Below are 20,822 nucleotides of genomic sequence, written 5' to 3'. Positions count from 1 at the left end.
GGAGGGAGGGAGGGGAGGGGAGGAAGAAGGAAGGAAAAGAGAAAAAGAGAGAAGGGAAGAGGGAGGGTGGAAAGAAAGAAAGAAAGAAAGAGAGAGAGAGAGAGAGAGAGGGAGGGAGGGAGGGAGGGAGGAAGAAAGAGGAAGGAAGGGAAGGGAGAAGGAGGAGGAAGGAGGGGAGGGAAAGAAAAAGGAAAGAAAGAAAGAAAGAAAGAGGAAGGAAGGGAAGGGAGAAGAAGGAGGAAGGAAGGGAGGGAAAGAAAAAGGAAAGAAAGAAAGAGAGAAAGAGAGAGAGAGAGAGAAAGAAAGAAAAGAGAGGCTTATTTGGCTCCCAGATGCGTAGTGTGTGTGAGAAGCATGGCGCCGGCATCTGCTTCTGGTGAGGAACTCAGGAAGCTTCACATATTAGGTCTGTTTTCACGCTGCTGATAAAAATATACCCAAGACTGGGAAGAAAAAGAGGTTTAATTGGATTTACAGCTCCACTTGGCTGGGGAGGCCTCAGAATCCTGGCAGGAGGCGAAAGGCACTTCTTACATGGTGGCTGCAAGAGAAAAATGAGGAAGAAGCAAAAGCGGAATCCCCTGATAAACCCATCAGATCTCATGAGACTTATTTCCATCAAATCTCATGAGACGTATTCACTATCACGAGAATAGCATGGGAAAGTCTAGCACCTATGATTCAATGACCTCCCCCTGGGCCCTTCCCACGGGTCCTTCCCACAACATGTGGGAATTCTGGGAGATGCAATTCAGGTTGAGATTTGGGTGGGGACACAGTCAAACCATATCATTCTGCCCCTGGTCCCTCCAAATCTCATGTCCTCACATTCCAAAATCAGTCATGCCTTCCCAACAGTCCCCCAAAGTCTTAACTCATTTCATCATTAACCCAAATGTCCACAGTCCAAAGTCTCATCTGAGACAAGATAAATCCATTCCACCTATGAGCCTGCAAAATCAAAAGCAAGCTAGTTACTTCCCAGATACAACGGGGGTACAGGCATTGGGTAAATACAGCCGTTCCAAATGGGAGAAATTGGCCAAACCAAAGGGGTTACAGGGCCTATACAAGTCTGAAATCCAGAGGGGCAGCCAAATTTTAAAGCTCCAAAATGATCTCTTTTGACTCCAGGTCTCACATCCAGGTCATGCTGATGCAAGAGGTGGATTCCCATGGTCTTGGGAAGCTCCACCCCTGTGACTTTGCAGGGCACAGCCCCCCTCCTGGCTGCTTTCATGGGCTGGCGTTGTGTCTGCAGCTTTTCCAGGTACATGGTGCAAGCTGTCAATGGACCTACCATTCTGGGGTCTGGAGGGCAGTGGCCCTCTTCTCACAGCTCCAGTAGGCAGTGCCCCAGCAGGGACTCTGTGTGGGGGCTCAGACCCCACATTTCCCTTCTGCAATGCCCTAGCAGAGGTTCTCCATGAGGACCCTGCCCCTGCAGTAAACTTTCCTCAGGGCATCCAGGTGTTTCCATACATCTTCTGAAATCTAGGCAGAGGTTCCCAAACCTCAATTCTTGACTTCTGCGCACCTGCAGGCTTAATACCACATGGAAGCTGCCAAGGCTTGTAGCTTCCACCCTCTGAAGCCAAAGCCTGAGCTGTACATTGGTCCCTTTCAGCCATGGATGGAGCTGCTGGGACACAGGGCACCAAGTCCCTAGGTTGCACACAGCATGGGGACCCTGGGCTCAGCCCAAGAAACCACTTTTTTCTCCTGGACCTCTGGGCCTGTGATGGGATGGGCTACCGTGAAGGTCTCCAACATGGCCTGGAGACATTTTCCCCATGGTCTTGGGGATTAACGTTAGGCTCCTTGCAACTTATGCAAATTTCTGCAGCAGCTAGAATTTCTCCCCAGAAAATGAGTTTTTCTTTTCTTTTTTTTTTGAGATGGAGTCTCACTCTGTCACCCAGGCTGGAGTACAGTGGCGCCACCTTGGCTCACCACAACCTCCGCATCCCAGGTTCAAGCGATTCTCCTGCCTCAGCCTCCCAAGTAGATGGGACTACAGGTGCATGCCACCATGCCCAGCTAATTTTGTATTTTTAGTAGAGACAGGGTTTCACTACATTTGCCAGGCTGGTCTTGAACTCCCAACCTCGTGATCCCCCCACCTTGGCCTCCCAAAGTGCTGGGATTACAGGCGTGAGCCACCACGCCCGGCCTGGGTTTTTATTTTCTATTGCATAATCCCACTGCAAATTTTCCCAACTTTTATGCTCTGCTTCCCTTATAAAACTGAATGCCTTTACAAGTACTCAAGTCATCTCTTGAATGTGTTGCTGCTTAGAAATTTCTTCTGCCAGATACCCTAAATCATCTTTCTCCAGTTCAAAGTTCCACAAATCTCTAGGGCAGGAGCAAAATGCCTCCAGTCTCTTTGCTAAAACATAACAAGAGTCGTCACCTTTGCTCCAGTTCCCAACAAGTTCCTCATCTCCATCAGATAGAACATCTCAGCCTGGACCTTATTGCTCATATCACTGTCAGCCTTTTTGTCAAAGCCATTCAACAAGTCTTTAGGAGGTTCCAAACTCTCCCATGTTTTCCCGACTTCTTCTGAGCCCTCCAAACTGTTCCAACTTCTGCCTGTTACCCAGTCCCAAAGTCACTTCCCCATTTTCAGGTATCTTTTCAGCAACGCCCCACTCTACTGGTACCAATTTACTGTATTAGTCTGTTTTCAGGCTGCTGATAAAAACTTACCTGAGACTGGGATGAAAAAGGGGTTTAATTGGACTTACAGTTCCACATGGTAGAGAGGCTTCAGAATCACGGTGGGAGGTGAAAAGCACTTCTTACATGGTGGCAGCAAGAGAAAAATGAGGAAGAAGCAAAAGCAAAAACCCCTGATAAACCCATCAGATCTTGTGAGACTTATTCACTAGCACAAGAATAGCATGGGAAAGACCAGCCCCCATAATTCAATTACCTCACCCTGGGTCCCTCCCACAACATGTGGGAATTCTGGGAGATACAATTCAAGTTGAGATTTGGGTGGGGACACAGCAAAACCATATCACTTCCACTCATGACAGAAGGTGAAGGGGAGTAGTCATCACATGGTGTGAAAGGAAGGAAGAGAGAGGAGGGGGATGCCAGGCTCTTTTTCACAATCAGGTCTTGTAGGAACTAGTAGAATGAGAACTCACCCATTCCCACAGGATGGCATCAAGTCACTCATGAGGGATCTACCCCCAAGACCCAAACACCTCCCACTAGGCCCCATCTAAAACATTAGGGATCTGGCCGGGCATGGTGGCTCACGCCTGTAATCCCAGCACTTTGGGAGGCCAAGGCAGGCGGATCACCTGAGATCAGGAGTTCGAGACCAGTCTGGCCAACATGGTGAAACCCTGTCTCTACTAAAAATACAAAAATTAGTTGGGCGTCGTAGGGCATGCCTGTCATTCCAGCTACTCAGGAGGCTGAGGCACCAGAATTGCTTGAACCCAGGAGGTGGAGATTGCAGTTGGTGGAGATCGCACCACTGCACTCCAGCCTCAGTGACAGAGAGAGACTCCATCTCAAAATAAATAAACAAATAAAACATTAGGGATCAAATTTCAACATGAGATTTAGAGCGAAAAATATCCAAACTATATCAACATTATTATCAGCTATAGTCATCATGCTGTACAACAGATATCCAGAACTTATTCCTCCTAACTGAAACTTTGTGTTACTGAGTTTTGAGAGTTTAAAATTATATATATTCTGGATATAAATTCTTTATCACTTATGTAGTTGGCAAATATTTTCTGCCAGTCTGTGGCTTGTTTTAGAAGATCAGAAATTTTAATCTTGAAGATGTCCAATTTATCAATTTTCTTTTATGGATCAAGCTTTTGGCTTTGTATCTAAAAAATTCTTCACCTAATCTTAAATCAGAAAGGTTTTCTCCTAGAAGTCATATTTACATTTAGTTTTATATTTAGGTCTATGATCCATTTTCAATTAACTTTTCATACATTATGACATATGGATCAAAGTTTTGCTTACGAATATGCCATTGTTCTAGTACCATTTGTTGAAATATTGATTTCTCCACTGAATTACCTTTACACCTTCATCAAAAATAAATTGACCATATATTTCTGGTCAGTTTCTAGGTCATGAATCACTATACTGTTTCATTAATCTGTTTGTTTATCTGGATGCCAATTCCACATTGTCTTGGTTGCTACTGCTTTATAATAAGCCTTGGAATCTACTACAAATTCTCTAACTTTGTCCTTCAGAGTTGTTTTGGATATTCTAGTTCTCTTGCATTTCCATATGAATTTTAGAATCAGCTTGTCAATTTCTGCAAAAAGATCTACAGGGATTTTAAAAGGAATTTCATTTAATCACTAGATAAATTTGGGCAAAACTGACATTATAACAATATTGAGTTTTCTAATACATAAATATGGCATATCACTCCTTTAAATTAGATATTATTTAATTTATCTTATCAATGTTTTATAGTTTTCATTATGGATCTTGCCCATCTTTCTCCCTATTTCATATTTTTGGATACTATTTTAGTATTTTTCCCTTCAATTTCTAATTGTTCATTGCTAGGATATAGAAAGACAATTTTTTTCACACTGATGGTACATCCTGCAGACTTACAGAACTCACTCATTAGTTATAGTCACTTTTTGTAGGCTCTATAGAATTTTCTACATAGGTTATCACGTTGTCTGTAAATAAAGACAGTTTTACATCTTCCTTTTCAATCTGGATACTTTTCATTTCTTTTTCATGTCTTAATACATTGGATAGAATCTCCAGTACAAAGTTGAATAAAAGAAGTGAGAGTGGATATCCTTGCCTTGTTTCTGATCTTAGGGAAAATATTCATTCTTTTACTATTAAGTATAATGTCAGCTATTGGTTTTTCATAGATACTCTTAATTAGTTTGAGGAAGATAAGTTCTTTCCTCTTTTATAATTTTTTTTTATTAGTTTTACTTTGATTCTTTTGTTTTTTCTTTTCTTTTGAGACACAGTCTTGCTCTGTCGCCCAGGCTGGAGTGCAGTGGTGCAATCTCGGCTCAATGCAACCTCCACCTCCCATGCTCAAGGGATCCTCCAACCTCACAGGCAGGAGCCTGTGGGACTCCAGGCAGTAGCTGGGACTACAGGTAGGAGCCACGACACCCAGCTAATTTTTGCATTTTTTGTAGAGATGAAGTTTCACCATGTTGTCCAGTCTGGTGTTGGTCTCTTGAGCTCAGGCGATCCTTATACCTTGGCCTCCCAAAGTGCTAGGATTACAGGCATGATCCACCACGTGCCCAGCCAAATCACTTCTATGCCTAGTGTGCTAAGAGGTTTTTATCAGTAATTGATATTGAACTTTGTCAAATGCTTTGTCTGTATCTATTTAGATGATCAGATAGACTTGGTTTTGTCCTTCTTTTTTAGTAATAATTTCCTTTTTAGTCTGTAAATAAAGTGATTGATTTTCAAATGTTAACCAACCTTGCATTCCTGGAATAAACATCAGCGGGACATCATCTGTTATCTTTTTTATATATCATTGAATTCAATTTGTTAAAATATTACTAAGGATTGTTACATTTATATTCATGGAAGTTATTGATCTATACTCTTCTTTTAACCTTTGTCTGGTTTTGGTATTAGAGTAATGCTGGCTTCATAGAATGAGTTGAGAAGTGTCACCTTCTCTTCAATTTTCTGGAGAAGTCTGTATAGAATTGGCTGTATTTCCCCTTTAAATGTTTGGTGGATTTCCCAGTGAGAGCCATCTGCTCTAATAATTTTCATTGTGGGAATATTTTTAACTACAGATTAAATTGCTTTAGTATAGCATTATTTAGGTTATCAATTTTTCTTAAACAAGCATGGATAGTATGTGTCTTTTATTTTTTTCGGTTAGTTGTCAAGTGGCCGGGCGCGGTGTCAAGCCTGTTAATCCCAGCACTTTGTTAGGCCGAGACGGGCGGAATCATGAGTCAAATCGCAGACCATCCTGGCTAAACGGTGAAACCCCGTCTCTACTTAAAAAATACAAAAAACTAAGCCAGGCGAGTGCGGGCGCCTGTTAGTCCCAAGCTACTCGGAGGCTGAGACAGGAGAATGGCGTGAACCCCGGAGGCGGAGCTTGCAGTGAGCTGAGATCCGGCCACTGCACTCCAGCCTGGGCGCAGAGCAAGACTCCGTCTCAAAAAAAAAAAAAAAAAAAAAAAAAGCCTTGTCAAAGTATAAGGTATAAAGTTGTTAGTAATTATTTCACATTAACCTTTTAATATCTGTAGATTATGTTAGTGATACTATTTCTCTCATTCCTGATATTGGCCAATTCATGTCTTCTCTTCTTTTTTCTGGATAGTTTTGGCTAGAGGTTACTGATTTTTTGATCTTTTATTGTTCTTAGTTTTATTGTTCTCAGTCTCTGATTTTTTATTTTTTTGCTTTGATTTTTCCCACTCTGATGTTATTACTGTCTTCCTTTGTTTTGCTTACTTTTTTTCCTTTTTTTTTAAAGAAATGGTGTTTTGCTGTGTTGCCTTGGCTGGATTGAACTCTTGGGGCTCAAAATTATCATCCTCACATCAGTCTCCCAACCAGTAAGACTACAGACATAGGGACACCACGTCTCACTAACTTTTTTATATTTTTTGGGAGACGAGGTCTTGGCTATGTTACCCAGGGCTGGTCTCGATCTCCTGACCTCCAAGTGGATCTTGCCACCTCAGCCTCCAAAAATGCTGGGATTACAGGCGCAAGCTACTGTACTGGCCTCTTTCTGTTATTTATTTTATTTTATTTTATTTTATTCTTTTTTTATTTTTTTAATTTTTTTTTGAGACAGAGTCTTGCTCTGTCACCCAGCTGGAGTGCAGTGCCAGATCTCAGCTTCACTGCAAGCTCTGCCTCCCAGGTTTACGCCCATTTCTCCTGCCTCAGCCTCCCGTGAGTAGGCTGGGACTACAGGCGCTGCCACCTCGCCCAGCTTAGTTTTTTTTGTATTTTTAGGTAGAGACGGAGTTTCACCGTGTTAGCCAGGATGGTCTTCAATCTCCTGGACCTCGTGGATCGGCCCGTCTCGGCCTCCCAAGTGCTGGGAATTACAGGGCTTGAGCCTTGAGCCACCGCGCCCGGCCTCTGTTATTAATTTTAATTGATTAATTTTTTATTTTTTTACAAAAATGTCCTGCAGTATTAATTTTGTTTTTTGTTTTGAGTCTCACTCATCACCCAGGATGGACTGCAGTGTGATCACGGTGCACTGCAGCCTTAACTTCCCTGGGCTCAGGTGATCCTCCCACTTCAGCCTCCTGCGTAGCTGGGAGTACAGGCAAATGCCACCAACCTGGCTAATTATTTTTTCTATTTTTTGTAGAGATGGGGTTTTGCCATGTTGCCCAGGCTGAAATTTTAATTTAATGCCATTGTAGTCAGAAGATATACTTTGTATGTCTTGAATCTTTTAAAATTTACTGACACTTGTTTCATGCTTCAGAATATGCTCTACCTTGGTAAGTGTACACTTGAAAAGATGTGCGAGGCCGGGCGCGGTGGCTCAAGCCTGTAATCCCAGCACTTTGGGAGGCCGAGGCGGGCGGATCACGAGGTCAGGAGATCGAGACCATCCTGGCTGACACGGTGAAACCCCGTCTCTACTAAAAAAATGCAAAACTAGCCGGGCGAGGTGGCGGGCGCCTGTAGTCCCAGCTACTCGGGAGGCTGAGGCAGGAGAATGGCGTAAACCCGGGAGGCGGAGTTTGCAGTGAGCTGAGATCTGGCCACTGCACTCCAGCCTGGGTGACACAGCGAGACTCCTTCTCAAAAAAAAGATGTGCGAGCCAGAGTGGTGGCTCACGCCTGTGACACCTCACTTTGGGAGGCCGAGGCGGGCTGATCATCTGAGATCAGGAGTTCGAGACCAGCCTGGCCAACATGGTGAAACCCTGTTTCTACTAAACATACAAAAAATTAGCTGGGTGTGTGGGACACGCCTATAGTCCCAGCTACTTGGGAGCCTGAGGCAGGAGAATTGCTTGAGCCCGGGAGGCAGAAGTTGTAGTGAGCCAAGATTGTGCCACTGCACTCCAGCCTGGGCAACAGAGTGAGACTCCATCTCAAAAAAAAAGAAAAGAAAAAAGATGTGTATTTGACTATTGTGATTATTGTTAGGTGGAATGTTCCATAAATGTGATGTGGTCAAGTTGCTTGACAGCGCTGTTCAAGTCTTCTATATCCTACTTATTTATCTGTCCTTGTTCAATCAATTATTGAAGGGGAAGGAGTGTCGTACACTTTGAATATAATTGTGTATTTGTTTATTTCTCCTTGCAGTTCAATCAGATTTTGACCCATGTATTTTCAAGTTCTGTTATTAGGTGCATACGTTTAGGATTTTTATATCCTTTTGATGAATCAAGCCTTATAGCATTATGAAATGTCTCTCTTTGTTCCTAGCAATATTCTTTTCTCTGAAATGTACTTTGCCTAATATTATTACCTCTCTGGCTCTCTTTTGATTAATGCTAAAATGGGATTTATTTTCCCTATCCATTCACTTTTAACCTATTTAGGTCTTCATATTCAGGACTAGGGCTGGGCATGGTGGCTCACACCTGTAAACCCAGCACCTTGGGAGGCCAATGTGGGCAGATCACTTGAGCCCAGGAGTTTGAGACCAGTCTAGGTAACATGGCAAGACCCCTTCTTTAAATAAAAAATTACATTATAAAAACATATCCAGAACTGGTTTCATTTATGATGCATATAGCTGGGTCTTACTTTTCTTTAGCCAAATCTGAAACTTCTGCCTTTTAATCATGATATTTAGATCATTTTAATTTACAGAAAGTATTCACATGATTAGATTTAAATCCACTATATTGTTCTTTGTTTTCCATTTGTCCCATCTGTTTTTTATTCCCTTCTTCTCTTTTTTCTGCCTCCTTGGGGAATAACTGAGCTTTTTAAAAAATGATTCCACTTTATTTCCTTTTGTGGATTATTAGCTATAATGCTTTGTTTTGTTTTGGTAGTCGGTTTAAGGTTCATAGTATTACATGTTTACCATAACACAGTCTACCTTTAAGTGATGTTATATTACTTCATATCTAATACTAGAACCTTACGCTGGCATATTTCCATTTCATTTCTTTCAGGCTTTGAGGTATTGCTGACATACACTATACTTCTACATCAGTTATAAACCCCACAAGACATTATTATTATTATTGCTTTAAACAGTCAATTGTCTTTTAAAGAGATTTAAACAATAAGAAAAAAAGGCTATACTTACTCAATAGTTTCCATTCCCACTATTTTTTATTCCTTTGTGTAAATCCAGATTTTTATTTTGTATTATTTTCCATCTGTCTGAAGAACGTGTGTGTGTGTGTGTGTGTTTGAAATGGAGTTTGCTCTGTCACTTACACTAGAGTACAGTGGTGAAATCTTTGCTCACTTCAACCTATATCTCCCAGGTTCAAGCAATACTCCTGCCTCAGCCTCCTGAGTAGCTGGGATTACAAGCTTGCATGATCAAACCCAGCTAATTTTTGTATTTTTAGTAGAGATAGAGTTCCACCATGCTGGCCAGGCTGGTCTTGAACTCCTGACATCAAGGGATTTGCCCACCTTGGCCTCCCAAAGTGCTAGGATTGCAGGCATGAACTACCATGCCCAGCTGTCTGAAGAACTTTCTTTAACAGTTCCTATTAGGCCGGGCGCGGTGGCTCACGCCTGTAATCCCAGCACTTTGGGAGGCTGAGGCGGGTGGATCACAAGGTCAGGAGATTGAGACCATCCTGGCTAACACTGTGAAACCCTGTCTTTACTAAAATATGAAAATTAGCTGCGCGTGGTGTTGGGCACCTATAGTTGGGCAGGAGAATGGCGAGAAACCAGGAGGTGGAGCTTGCAGTGAGCCAAGATCATGCCACTGCACTCCAGCCTGGGAGACAGAGCAAGACTCTGTCTCAAAAAAAAAAAAAAAAAAGTTCCTATTATGCCAGTCTGGAGTGATTGTTTCTTTCAGTTTTTGTACATCTGAAAGACTATTTGTTTCTCTTCATTTTTGAAAGATGATTTTTTTTTATATATATAGAATCACACATGTATATTATTAGTTTTGCTCTGTTGTCCAGGTTGAAGTGCAGCAGCATGATCATAGCTCACTGCAGCCTTGAACTCCTGGGCTCTAACAATCCTTCCACCTCAGCCTCTGAAGTAGCTTTGACTACAAGGTCATACCATCATGCCTGGCTAATTCTTTTATTTTTTGTAGAGACAGTGGATTGCTATGTTGCCCAGGCTGGTCTTGAATTCCTGGCTTCAAGCAATCCTCCTGCCTCAGCCTCCCAAAGCATCCTTCAGTTCTTTAAAGATGTTGCAATGTTTCTTCACTGTCTTTTGACTTACATAGTTCATGACAAGAAGTCTGCCAAATGAATGTGTCTTTTTTATCTGGATGCTTTTAAGATTTTCTCTTAGTCTCTGGCTTTAACCAATTTGATGATAATGAGCCTTTTGTAGTTTTCATGAGTCATGTGCTTGAGTTTCACTGGGCTTCTTGAACCCATAGGTATATCATTTTTATCCGGTTTGACAATTTTCTTCCATTATTTTTGAAATGTCCTTACTGTCATCTTCCTTCCCCCATTCTCTCCTTTAGGGACTCTAATTACATGTATATCCGACCACCTGAAGTTCTGTACCTCCCTAATTCTCTGTTCATGTTATTTGGTCTTTTTTGCTCTGTTCATTTTGGATATTTTCTGCTGCTATGCCTCCAAGTCCACTAATCTTTTCTCCTACGATGTTTAATCTGTCACTAATCCTCTCCAGTGTAACTGAGTTTTCATCCTTAGAAGTTCAATTTGGGTAATTTGTTATATTTACTATGTCTCTTCTTAACATGTACAATCTTTCCTCATTCAGAGGAAAGTCCACTAATCTTTTCTCCTACAATGTTTAATCTGTCACTAATCCTCTCCAGTGTAACTGAGTTTTCATCCTTAGACGTTCAATTTGGGTAATTTGTTATATTTACTATGTCTCTTCTTAATATGTACAATCTTTCCTCATTCAGAAATATATGCAATATTGTTATAATAACAGTTTTAATTTTCTTGCCCACTAATTCCACATTTGATGTCATTTCTGGGTCCCTTTTGGGTGACTGATTTTTCTCCTTAAGTTAAATTTTTCTTGTTCTTTGTTTGTTCTTTGTTTTCTTGTTCTTGTTCTTGTTCTTGTTGCCATGTTGGTCAGGCTTGCCTAGTAAATTTATAACTGGGCGTCAGACATTGTGAATTTTACCTGGTGCCAGATGTTTTTGTCTTCTGTTAAATATTCTTGAACTTTTTTCTGGGATACAATTAAATTTATGGTGAGCACTCTGTTCTTTCATGTCTTGCATTTAAGCTGGGTTAGGTGGGATCGGAGCAGTGCTCAGTCTAGAGTTAATTTTTTTCCACTTGTGGACTTCACCAAAATGAAAAACATTTGCTCCTCAGAAAACATTCTTTTATTTATTTATTTATTTTTGAGACACAGTCTCACTCAGTTGCCCAGGTTGGAGTGCAGTGGCACAATCTCAGCTCACTGCAACCTCCGCCTCCCAGGTTCAGGCAATTCTCACGCCTCAGCCTCCCAAGTAGCTGGAATTACAGGTGCACACCACCATGCCTGGCTAATTTTTGTATTTTTAGTAGAGACAGGGTTTTGCCATGTTGGCCAGGCTGGTCTTGAACTCCTGACCTCAGGTAATCCACCTGCCTCAGCCTCCCAAAGTGCTGGGATTACAGGTGTGAGCCATCAGAAAATTTTTTTTTTTTTTTTTTTTTTTTGAGACAGTCTAACACTGTCACCTGGGCTGGCATACAATGGTGTGGTCTTGGCTCACTGCAACCTCCACCTCCCGAGTTCAAGCGATTCTCCTGCCTCAGCCTCCTGAAGAGCTGGGATTACAGGCACCCGCCACCACACCCAGCTAATTTTTTGTATTTTAGTAAAGACGGAGTTTCACTATGTTGGCCAGGCTGGTCTCGAACTCCTGACCTGGTGATCCGCCTGCCTCAGCCTCCGAAAGTGCTGGGACTACAGGCGTGAGCCAGCGCTCCCAGCCCAGAAAACATTCTTAAAAAATGAAAAGACAAGCCACAGACTGGAGAAAATATTTTGATGATACACATGTGAAAAAGGATTTGTGGCCGGGCGCGGTGGCTCAAGCCTGTAATCCCAGCACTTTGGGAGGCCGAAACGGGTGGATCACGAGGTCAGGAGATCGAGACCATCCTGATCCTGGCTAACACGGTGAAACCCCGTCTCTACTAAAAAATACAAAAAACTAGCCGGGCGAGGTGGCGGGCACCTGTAGTCCCAGCTACTCGGGAGGCTGAGGCAGGAGAATGGCATGAACCCCGGAGGCGGAGGTTTCAGTGAGCTGAGATCCGGCCACTGCACTCCAGCCTGGGTGACAGAGCGACACTCCGTCTCAAAAAAAAAAAAAGAAAAGAAAAAGAAAAAGGACTTGTATCCATAATACGCAAAGAACCCTTAAAACCAATAATAATAAAACAAACACTCCAATTTTAAAAATGGGCAAAAGATTTTGGGAGACACTTCACCAAACAAAATATAGGATGACAATTAAACTTATGAAAAGATGCTTAACATCATTAGTCATTAGGGAAATGCAAATGTAAGCCACAGTAACACATTGCTACACCGCTATTAGAATGGTTAAAAATCCTGGCTAACACGGTGAAACCCCGTCTCTACTAAAAATACAAAAAACTAGCCGGGCGAGGTGGCGGGCGCCTGTAGTCCCAGCTACTTGGGAGGCGGAGGCAGGAGAATGGCGCGAACCCGGGAGGCGGAGCTTGCAGTGAGCTGAGATCCGGCCATTGCACTCCAGCCCGGGCGACAGAGCGAGACTCCGTCTCAAAAAAAAAAAAAAAAAAACCCAAACCAAAAAACTGACAATACCACATGCTGACGATGACCTTGAGCAAATGCAATTCTCACACATTGTTGGGGTAAATGACAAATGGTACAATCACTTTGAAAAACAGTTTGGCAGTTTCTCATGAAGTTAAACATTCACTTAGCATCCAGTGCAGCAATACAATACCACTCTGAGGTATTTACCCAAAAGAAATGAAAACCTATGCTTACCAAAAACACCTGCATTCAAATATTTATAGCTGTTTTATTCATCATTGCCAAAAACTGGAAGCAAACAAATGACCAGTCGCTGGTTAATGAATAAACAAACTGAGGCCTATCCATACAATAGGATACTACTCAGCACCAGAAAGAAAAAATAACTGATATACGTAACAATCATCTGATCAGATAAATCTGATAATTCTGCTATGGGAAATAAACACACTCAAAGGCCACATATCATAAGATTCCACTTACATGACATTCTATAAAGGAGAAAACGAAAACAGGAAAGAGAGTACTGGTTGTGAGGGGCTTGCTGTAGGGATCAGGGTTGACTACAAAAGAGCATGAGGAATTTTCTTTTTTTTTTGAGATGGAGTCTTGCTGTGTCACCCAGGCTGGAGTGCAGTGGCGTGATCTCCACTCATTGCAACCTCTGCCTCCAGCATTCAAGCAATTCTCCTGCCTCAGCCTCCCGAGTAACTGGAATTAAAGGCACCTGCTACCATGCCCCGCTAAGTTTTGTATTTTTTTTTTTTTTAGTAGAGATGAGGTTTCACCACATTGGCCAGGCTGGTCTCAAATTCCTGACTTCAAATAATCTGCCCACCTCAGCCTCCCAAAATGCTGGGATTACAGACTTGAGCCACTGTACCCCGCCCTGAGGGAACTTTTTTTTTTTTTAGATGGAGTCTCTCTGTGTCACCCAGGCTGAAGTGCAGTGGCACAATATCAGCTCACTGCAACCTCCGCCTCCCAGGTTCAAATTATTCTCTTGCCTCAGCCTCCCAAGTAGCTGGGATTACAGGCACACACCACCATGCCCAGCTAATATTTTGTATTTTTAGTAGAGACAGGGTTTCACCATGATGGCCAAGCTGGTCTTGAACTCCTGACCTCCTGATCTGCCTGCCTCAGCCTCCCAAAGTGTTGGGATTACAGGCATGAGCCACTGCGAAATGCCATGATGGAACTTTTGAGGGGAATGGAAATGTCTATGTCTTGATAGTGGTGGCAGTTCCATGACTGTATTTGTTTCTTAAACTCATAGAACTGCATACTAAAGAGGATGAAATTTACTGTATGAAAATTGTACCTCAATAAACCTGACTTTTTAAAAAGCTGGCCAGGCGCAGTGGCTCACACTTGTAATCCCAGCACTTTGGGAGGCCGAGGCAGGAGGATCACTTGAGCTCAGGAGTTCGAGACCAGACTGGCTAACATGGCCAAGCCCCACCTCTACCAAAAATACAAAAATTAGCCTGGTGTGGTGGTGCACACCTGTGGTCTCAATTACTCAGGAGGCTGAGGTGGGAGGATCACTGAAGTCCAGGAAGTGAAGCCTGCAGTGAGCCAAGATCATGCCACTGCACTCCAGCCTGGGTGACAGAGTGAGACCTGTTCCCCCACTCACCCTCCTCAAAAAAAAAAAAAAAAAAAAACCAAAGGAAATTTGCCACCATCAATATTAAGGTTCTTTCCAAAAATTCATTCTAAAACCGTAATGGAAATTCCCAGAATCCAGTTCCAAACACATTCGGAGCAGTCAGGACAACTTTGGAACTGAAAAAGAGCTCTCAAAGTGGTACAGTTTGAAGGGACAGTACTGGGATGGGGTGGGGTAAGTAAAACAAAAGTTGACATTAATCTAAAACTTCAAAGAGTTGTGGGTTTACACATTATGAAACAAACCAGAGGATGTCAAGACACTTTAGTTTCAAGCTGTCTTCTGTGAGGCAAAGAGTTGGAGACCAAAGTTCCAAGTCCCTCTTCGGAAAGTTATCAGCTTTGAAAACTGAATTTGAGCAACTCATTTATCCTCTTTGGGCCCCATTTTCTTCCTGTGGTAAATGAGGGCAGTAGAATGGGTAACTCTAAGGTTTCATTCTCTGAATTCATTCATTCAATGTTCTTTCTCTATAAATTCTTGTAATTTTAACTACTGTCTATCTGCTCGTGGGGCTGGGTGCAGCGGCTAACGCCTGTAATCTCAGCACTTTGGGAAGCCAGGGTGGGAGGATCGCTTGAGCTCAGGTGTTCAAGACCAGCCTGGGAAACACAGCGAGACCTCATCTTTATAAAAATAAAAAATAGGCCGGGCGTGGTGACTCACGCCTGTAATCCTAGCACTTTGGGAGGCGAGGCAGGTGGATTGCTTGATGTCAGGAGTTCGAAACCAGCCTGGCCAACATGGTGAAACTCTGTCTTTACTAAAAATACAAAAATTAGCCAGGAGTGGTGGAGCACGCCTGTGGTCCCAGCTACTCGGGAGGTTGAGGCAGGAGAATCACTTGAACCCGGGAGGTGGAGGTTGCAGTGAGCCGAGATCGCACCATTGCACTCCAACCTGGGCAACAGAGCGAGACTCCATCTCAAAAAATAAAAATAAAATAAAATAATATATATCTGCTAACAAGTTCCTAATTCATACCTTCTATGTCTTTAACTATGTATCTGGATAGCCCCCCCCAGGAACCTTAAATTCAAAGGGAAATTTAACTCACCTTTCTCCTCCCTAAGCCCCACCTCTTCCTACCTCCCTCTCTCCTCTCTCTCCCCCAATCCTCCTCAGTAGTAAAACCTCCAGTGTCACAGAATCCAGAAACCCAGAAGCCATTTTTGACTCCTCCCTCGCCCTCATTTCCCATTACACAGGCAATTGCCAACCCTTACATTTTGACTTTTATTTTTAGATAGGGTCTCGCTCTACCACCCAGGCTGGAGTGCAGTGGCAGGATCATAGCTAACTGCAGCCTCAACCTCCTGGGCTCAAGCGATCCTCCTGCCTCAGTCTCCAGAGTGTCTGGGCTTACAGGTGCACACCACCATGCTCAGCTAACATTTTGACTACTTGATAATTCTCAAAGTAATTCTCAGCTCCACATCTCTATCACCATTGCCCTAATTCAAGCCCACGTTGTCATCTCTGGCCTGGACTACTGCCAACAACTTCCCTGCCATAGTCCTGTTGACCCCATATTCATCCTCCACAGACACCAGAATTGTCTTTCTAAAATACAAATCAGAGCATGTCACACCTCTGCTTAAAGCCCTCCAGAACCCACGGCAGTGATCACTCTTTCTTGAGTCACAGACTCCTTTGAAAATCTGAAGGTAGCAATTAACTCACTCTCCAAAAAAAAAAAAAAAAGCATGCTCACACACACATACACACACAGATATAACAAACCCCCTAAAATCCATCCAGAGACTACTTTTTTTTTCTTTTTGAGACAGGGTCTCACTCTGTCACCCAGGCTGGAGTGCAGTGGTGTGATCTCAGCTCGCTGCAACCTCCACATCCCAGACTCAAGCAATTCTCTTGCCTCAACCTCCCTAGTAGCTGGGACTACAGACATGTGTCAGCACATCTGGCTAACCTTTTTCATATTTTTTGTAGAAATGGGGTTTTGCCATGTTGCCCAGGCTGGCCTCAAACTCCTGCGCTCAAGTGATCCACTCACCTTGGCCTCCCAAAGTGCAGGGATTACAGGTGTGAGCCACCACACCTGGCCTCTTTTTTTTTTAATTAGAAATGGGATCTTGCTATATTGGCCAGGCCGGCCTTGAACTCTTGGGCTCAAGTGAGCCTTCCATGTAGCTGGGACTATAGGCATGGACCACCACATCAGACCAACCATTCAGAGACTCTTGGTCTACATGATAAAGTCCAACCACTTAACACATCACCAAAGTATCCCTTACACAGTACACATTATGCTCAGGCAACCCTAAATTTTCTTTTTTTAAAGCTATTCATTAGAAATCTTTAAATAATTTGCTGAATTACAACTTTATAAATGATAGTGACTCTAATCCTGGTGACCTTATACATTGTGTCACAACTCAGAATGAAATTATAGTTTACCATCTGTGACATATTTGTTACTTTTGTACCTTTTTCTTTGCTGTCCTATTTACCTGGAACATCCTCACCCTCTTCTTCCTCTGACAAGTCTTAATTCTCTTTCACTATGACTCTGGCATCACCTTCTCTTGGAAGCTTTGCTTTACTTTCTCAGTCTGGGTTAGAGGTTCAGCCACGGTGCATATTTCCAAAACTCCACTGCAAATTTCTTTCTATACGTCTCACCTTCTGCCACCGACATCCCTAACATTACACTTTGAGGGCAGGAAACAGTACTGTGTAGCATTTAACACAGGTCCTAGACATAGACAGAGCTCAAAAATATCTATGGAAGGAGGAAGGGTGGGAAAGAGGAAGGGAATTAAAAAAGAAGGGAGGGAGGGAGAGAAGAATGCAAATCTTGTGACTCCAAATCCTAATTTCTTCAGACTTCATATATTTCTTTCTGCAAAACACATGCGTAACAAAGAGTGCAGCTGTGCTTTACAAGTATTATCTGATGAAGGAGTAAGATACTGCTTATCTCCTTTTTACAAATGAGGAACTTAAGTGCAGAGACATTCCCTGCCACAGAAAACAGCATGTTTCCTAAATGTGTTGTTAGTCCTAATATATCTACAGGCATTACCTCCAAGAATATAATGTCAAACATTAAGAAAAGCATAAATCAAATAACAAAATATTCGAAGACTGAATTCAGTGACTATCTTATACACTAAAGCCTGCTTTAGCATAGACTGTAAATAATTCTATGAAAGATCCTTGGCTACCAATTGACCTTATAATGCCAGCAGAAAAAATATATATATTTTTACTGTTTAACCTAAAAAAAAAAATGGTTCCTCTTTTAGGATCTTATGCAATTTCTGTGGCCACAAAAGAACACTGTGTGCACTTTATATTTTTTTTCCTTTCTTTTTTCTTTTTTTTAGAGATAGCATCTTGCTCTGCCACCCAGGTTAGAGTACAGTGGCATGGTCATAGCTCACTGTAGCCTCAAATTCCTGGGCTCAAGCTATCCTCTTGTCTCAGCCTCCTGAGTAGCTGAGGCTACAGGCATGTGCCTCTACGCTCAGTTAATTTTTTAATTTTTTTGTAGAGACCAGGTCTCGCTGTATTGCCCAGGCTGGTCTTGAACTCCTGGGCTCCAGTGATCCTCTCGCCTAGGCCTTCCAAAATGCTGGGGATACAGGTGTGAACCACTGCACTCTGCCTACTTTATCTTATTTTAAAATTTCCTTCACATGTGTTGGTACTCAAAGAACAGAATTGCGTGAGTCAAATTAGTAACCAGTAGTGACTTCTACAAAAGCTTTCATTACTTCAAAACCACTGATGATACAGCCATAGAAAGTATCAACCAAGAATAACTAAATCACTTAGGTATAAAACTCGCAGATTCCCCAAAGACAGAAAAACCTTTGACCCCATAACTATGACTACCTGAGAAGTGGATACAGCTTTTCTGGGCATCATAGAAAAACATCTTAAGATCACAAAGTCTCCTGATAAAACCAAAAGCTTGCAGGTGAGCAGTCTGGGTATTTAAGAAAAAACAAAAAACCAAAAAGCTCTACTCAGACAAACCACCTACTGTGAGGTTCACAAGAATTTGCTGTTTCAGAGGGAATAAAGGATATAGCACAGTGGCAAGACCAAGCTAAGCCAATTTCCAGCCCTTCAGTTTCCCCTCTTCACGTTCTTTTCTTTCTTTCTTTCTCTTTCTCTCTTCCTTCCTTTCTTTCTCTCTCTCTCTCTCTTTCTTTCTTTCTTTCAGAAGGAGTCTCGCTCTGTCTCCAGGCTGGAGTGCAGTGGCACGATCTCAGCTCACTGCAACCTCCACCTCCCAGGTTCAAGCGATTCTCCTGCCTCAGCCTCCTGAGTAGCTGGGACTACGGGCGTGCGCCACCACACCCAGCTGATTTTTATATTTTTAGTAGAGACAGGGTTTTACCATGTTGTCCAGGATGGTCTTGATCTCTCCACCTCGTGATCCACCCACCTTGACCTCCCAAAGTGCTGGGATTACAGGCATGAGCCACCTTGCCCAGCCCCCTCTCCAAATTCTTATTCCTATTATCTACAAGATCCCTTTCAAAGTTAAGAAAAATGATAAAATACAATACTCTTGAGATTATTTGCTTTTTGTCAAATCAAAATATTTGCCCAAAGATTAAGGCAATATCTGGTAGGTATGTGGGGAGGCAGCAAGATTGTAATTTTGAACTTGAATGATAGGGGTTAGTTACTGTCACACTGCTTGCCAAGTGTCATGCAAGGATGAGATGAGAGGAACACAAAGAACCGTGGATATGTTGCTGAAGCCGAGGCATTTTGTGGGCTTCTCAAATGAGCAGGAATACCCTCCCAGAGTAAAATGTAGTCAATACCTTTGTTTAAAGAACAATTTGGAAAAACACTTCTTCCCAAGACCTAAAAGATGGTCATATTTAACTTTGGAACAGTTTGTTCCTTTTACTTTAAATGGAAGAGCATTTTCTTTCCCATAAGCATTAAAGACAGTACTGTATCTCCATTTTTAAGTAGTTTTAGGCTGGGTGTACTGGCTCACATGTGTAATCCCAGCACTTTGGGAGGCTGAGGCAGGAGGATTGCTTGAGCTCAGGAGTTCAAGACCAGTCTAGGCAACACAGTGAAACCCCATCTCTACCAAAAATACAAAAATTAGCAGGGTGTCGTGGTGCATGCTTGTAGTCCCACGACTCAGGAGGTTGAGGTGGGAGGCTTGCTTGAACCCATAAGGCAGAGGTTTCAGTGAGCTGAGACCATACCACTGCACTTCAGCCTGGGTGATAGACAGGTCTTGTCTCAAAAAAAATTTAAAAAGTAGTTTAAGGGGGCAAAAAACTGGGATCCCTTTTCTGACCTGGCTAAAGCTTCCTTCATTCATGCATGCAATTATTTATTTATTTATTTATTTATTTATTTATTTATTTATTTATTTTTTGAGATAGAATCTCACTCTGTTACCCAGGGTATAGTGCAATGGTGTGATCTTGGCTCACTGTAATCTCTGCCTCCCGGGCTCAAGCGATTCTCCCACTTCAGCCTCCCAAGCAGCTGGGATTACAGGCGTCTGCCACTATGCCCAGTTAATTTTTGTACTTTTAGTAGAAACAGGGCTTCACCATGTTGGCCAGACTGGTCTCAAACTCTTCAAGTGATCTGCCCGCCTCAGCCTCCCAAAGTGCTGGGATTACAGGCATGAGCCATCGCGCCCAGCCAGACTCATGCAATTTTTAATGTATATTTAGTCATCATAATAACTGTGTTGGAAGGTTTAACTAAAAGAAAGCATACTGAAATATTTTTCCTGGGGAAAGGCAATGACCATGCACTTCTTAAATAGAATAAAATTGGTTATTTATACACAAGTTCCCCTCCCCCCATCTCTTTAAACTTTGTACCCCTTGTGCCCAGCAAGAAATAGTAAAAAGAGGTATTCTGTCGGGCATGGTGGCTCACGCCTGTAATCCAAGCACTTTGGGAGGATCACTTGAGCCCAGGAGTTCAAGATTAGCCTGAGCAATACAGTGAGATCTCATCTGTACCAAAAAATTTTTCAAAAAATTAACCAGGTGTGGTGGCACGTGCCTGTGGTCCCAGGTACTCAGGAGGCCGAGGTAGGAGGCTTGCTTGAGCCCAGGTTGAAGCTGCAGTGAGCTGTGATCACACCACTGCACTCCAGCCTGAGTGACAAAGGGAGACTGAGAAAGAAAGAAAGGAAAGAAAGGAAAGAAAGAAAGAGAAAGAAAGAAAGAAAGAAAGAAAGAAA

At 42.6% G+C, this 20,822-nt stretch overlaps 1 protein-coding gene across 1 annotated transcript in view; it reads right to left on the bottom strand.

Moving 5' to 3' along the window:
* Window positions 1–20,822, bottom strand: part of FLT3 (fms related receptor tyrosine kinase 3) — a 110,581-nt gene that overhangs the window by 83,419 nt on the left and 6,340 nt on the right. The window lies entirely within an intron of this gene.

The sequence above is a fragment of the Rhinopithecus bieti genome, unplaced genomic scaffold (assembly GCF_001698545.2).
Source record: "Rhinopithecus bieti isolate Rb0 unplaced genomic scaffold, ASM169854v2 scaffold_28547, whole genome shotgun sequence".
NCBI lineage: Eukaryota > Metazoa > Chordata > Mammalia > Primates > Cercopithecidae > Rhinopithecus > Rhinopithecus bieti.
The sequence above is the reverse complement of the archived record's forward strand: the minus strand, read 5'-3'. Positions and strand labels throughout refer to the sequence as shown.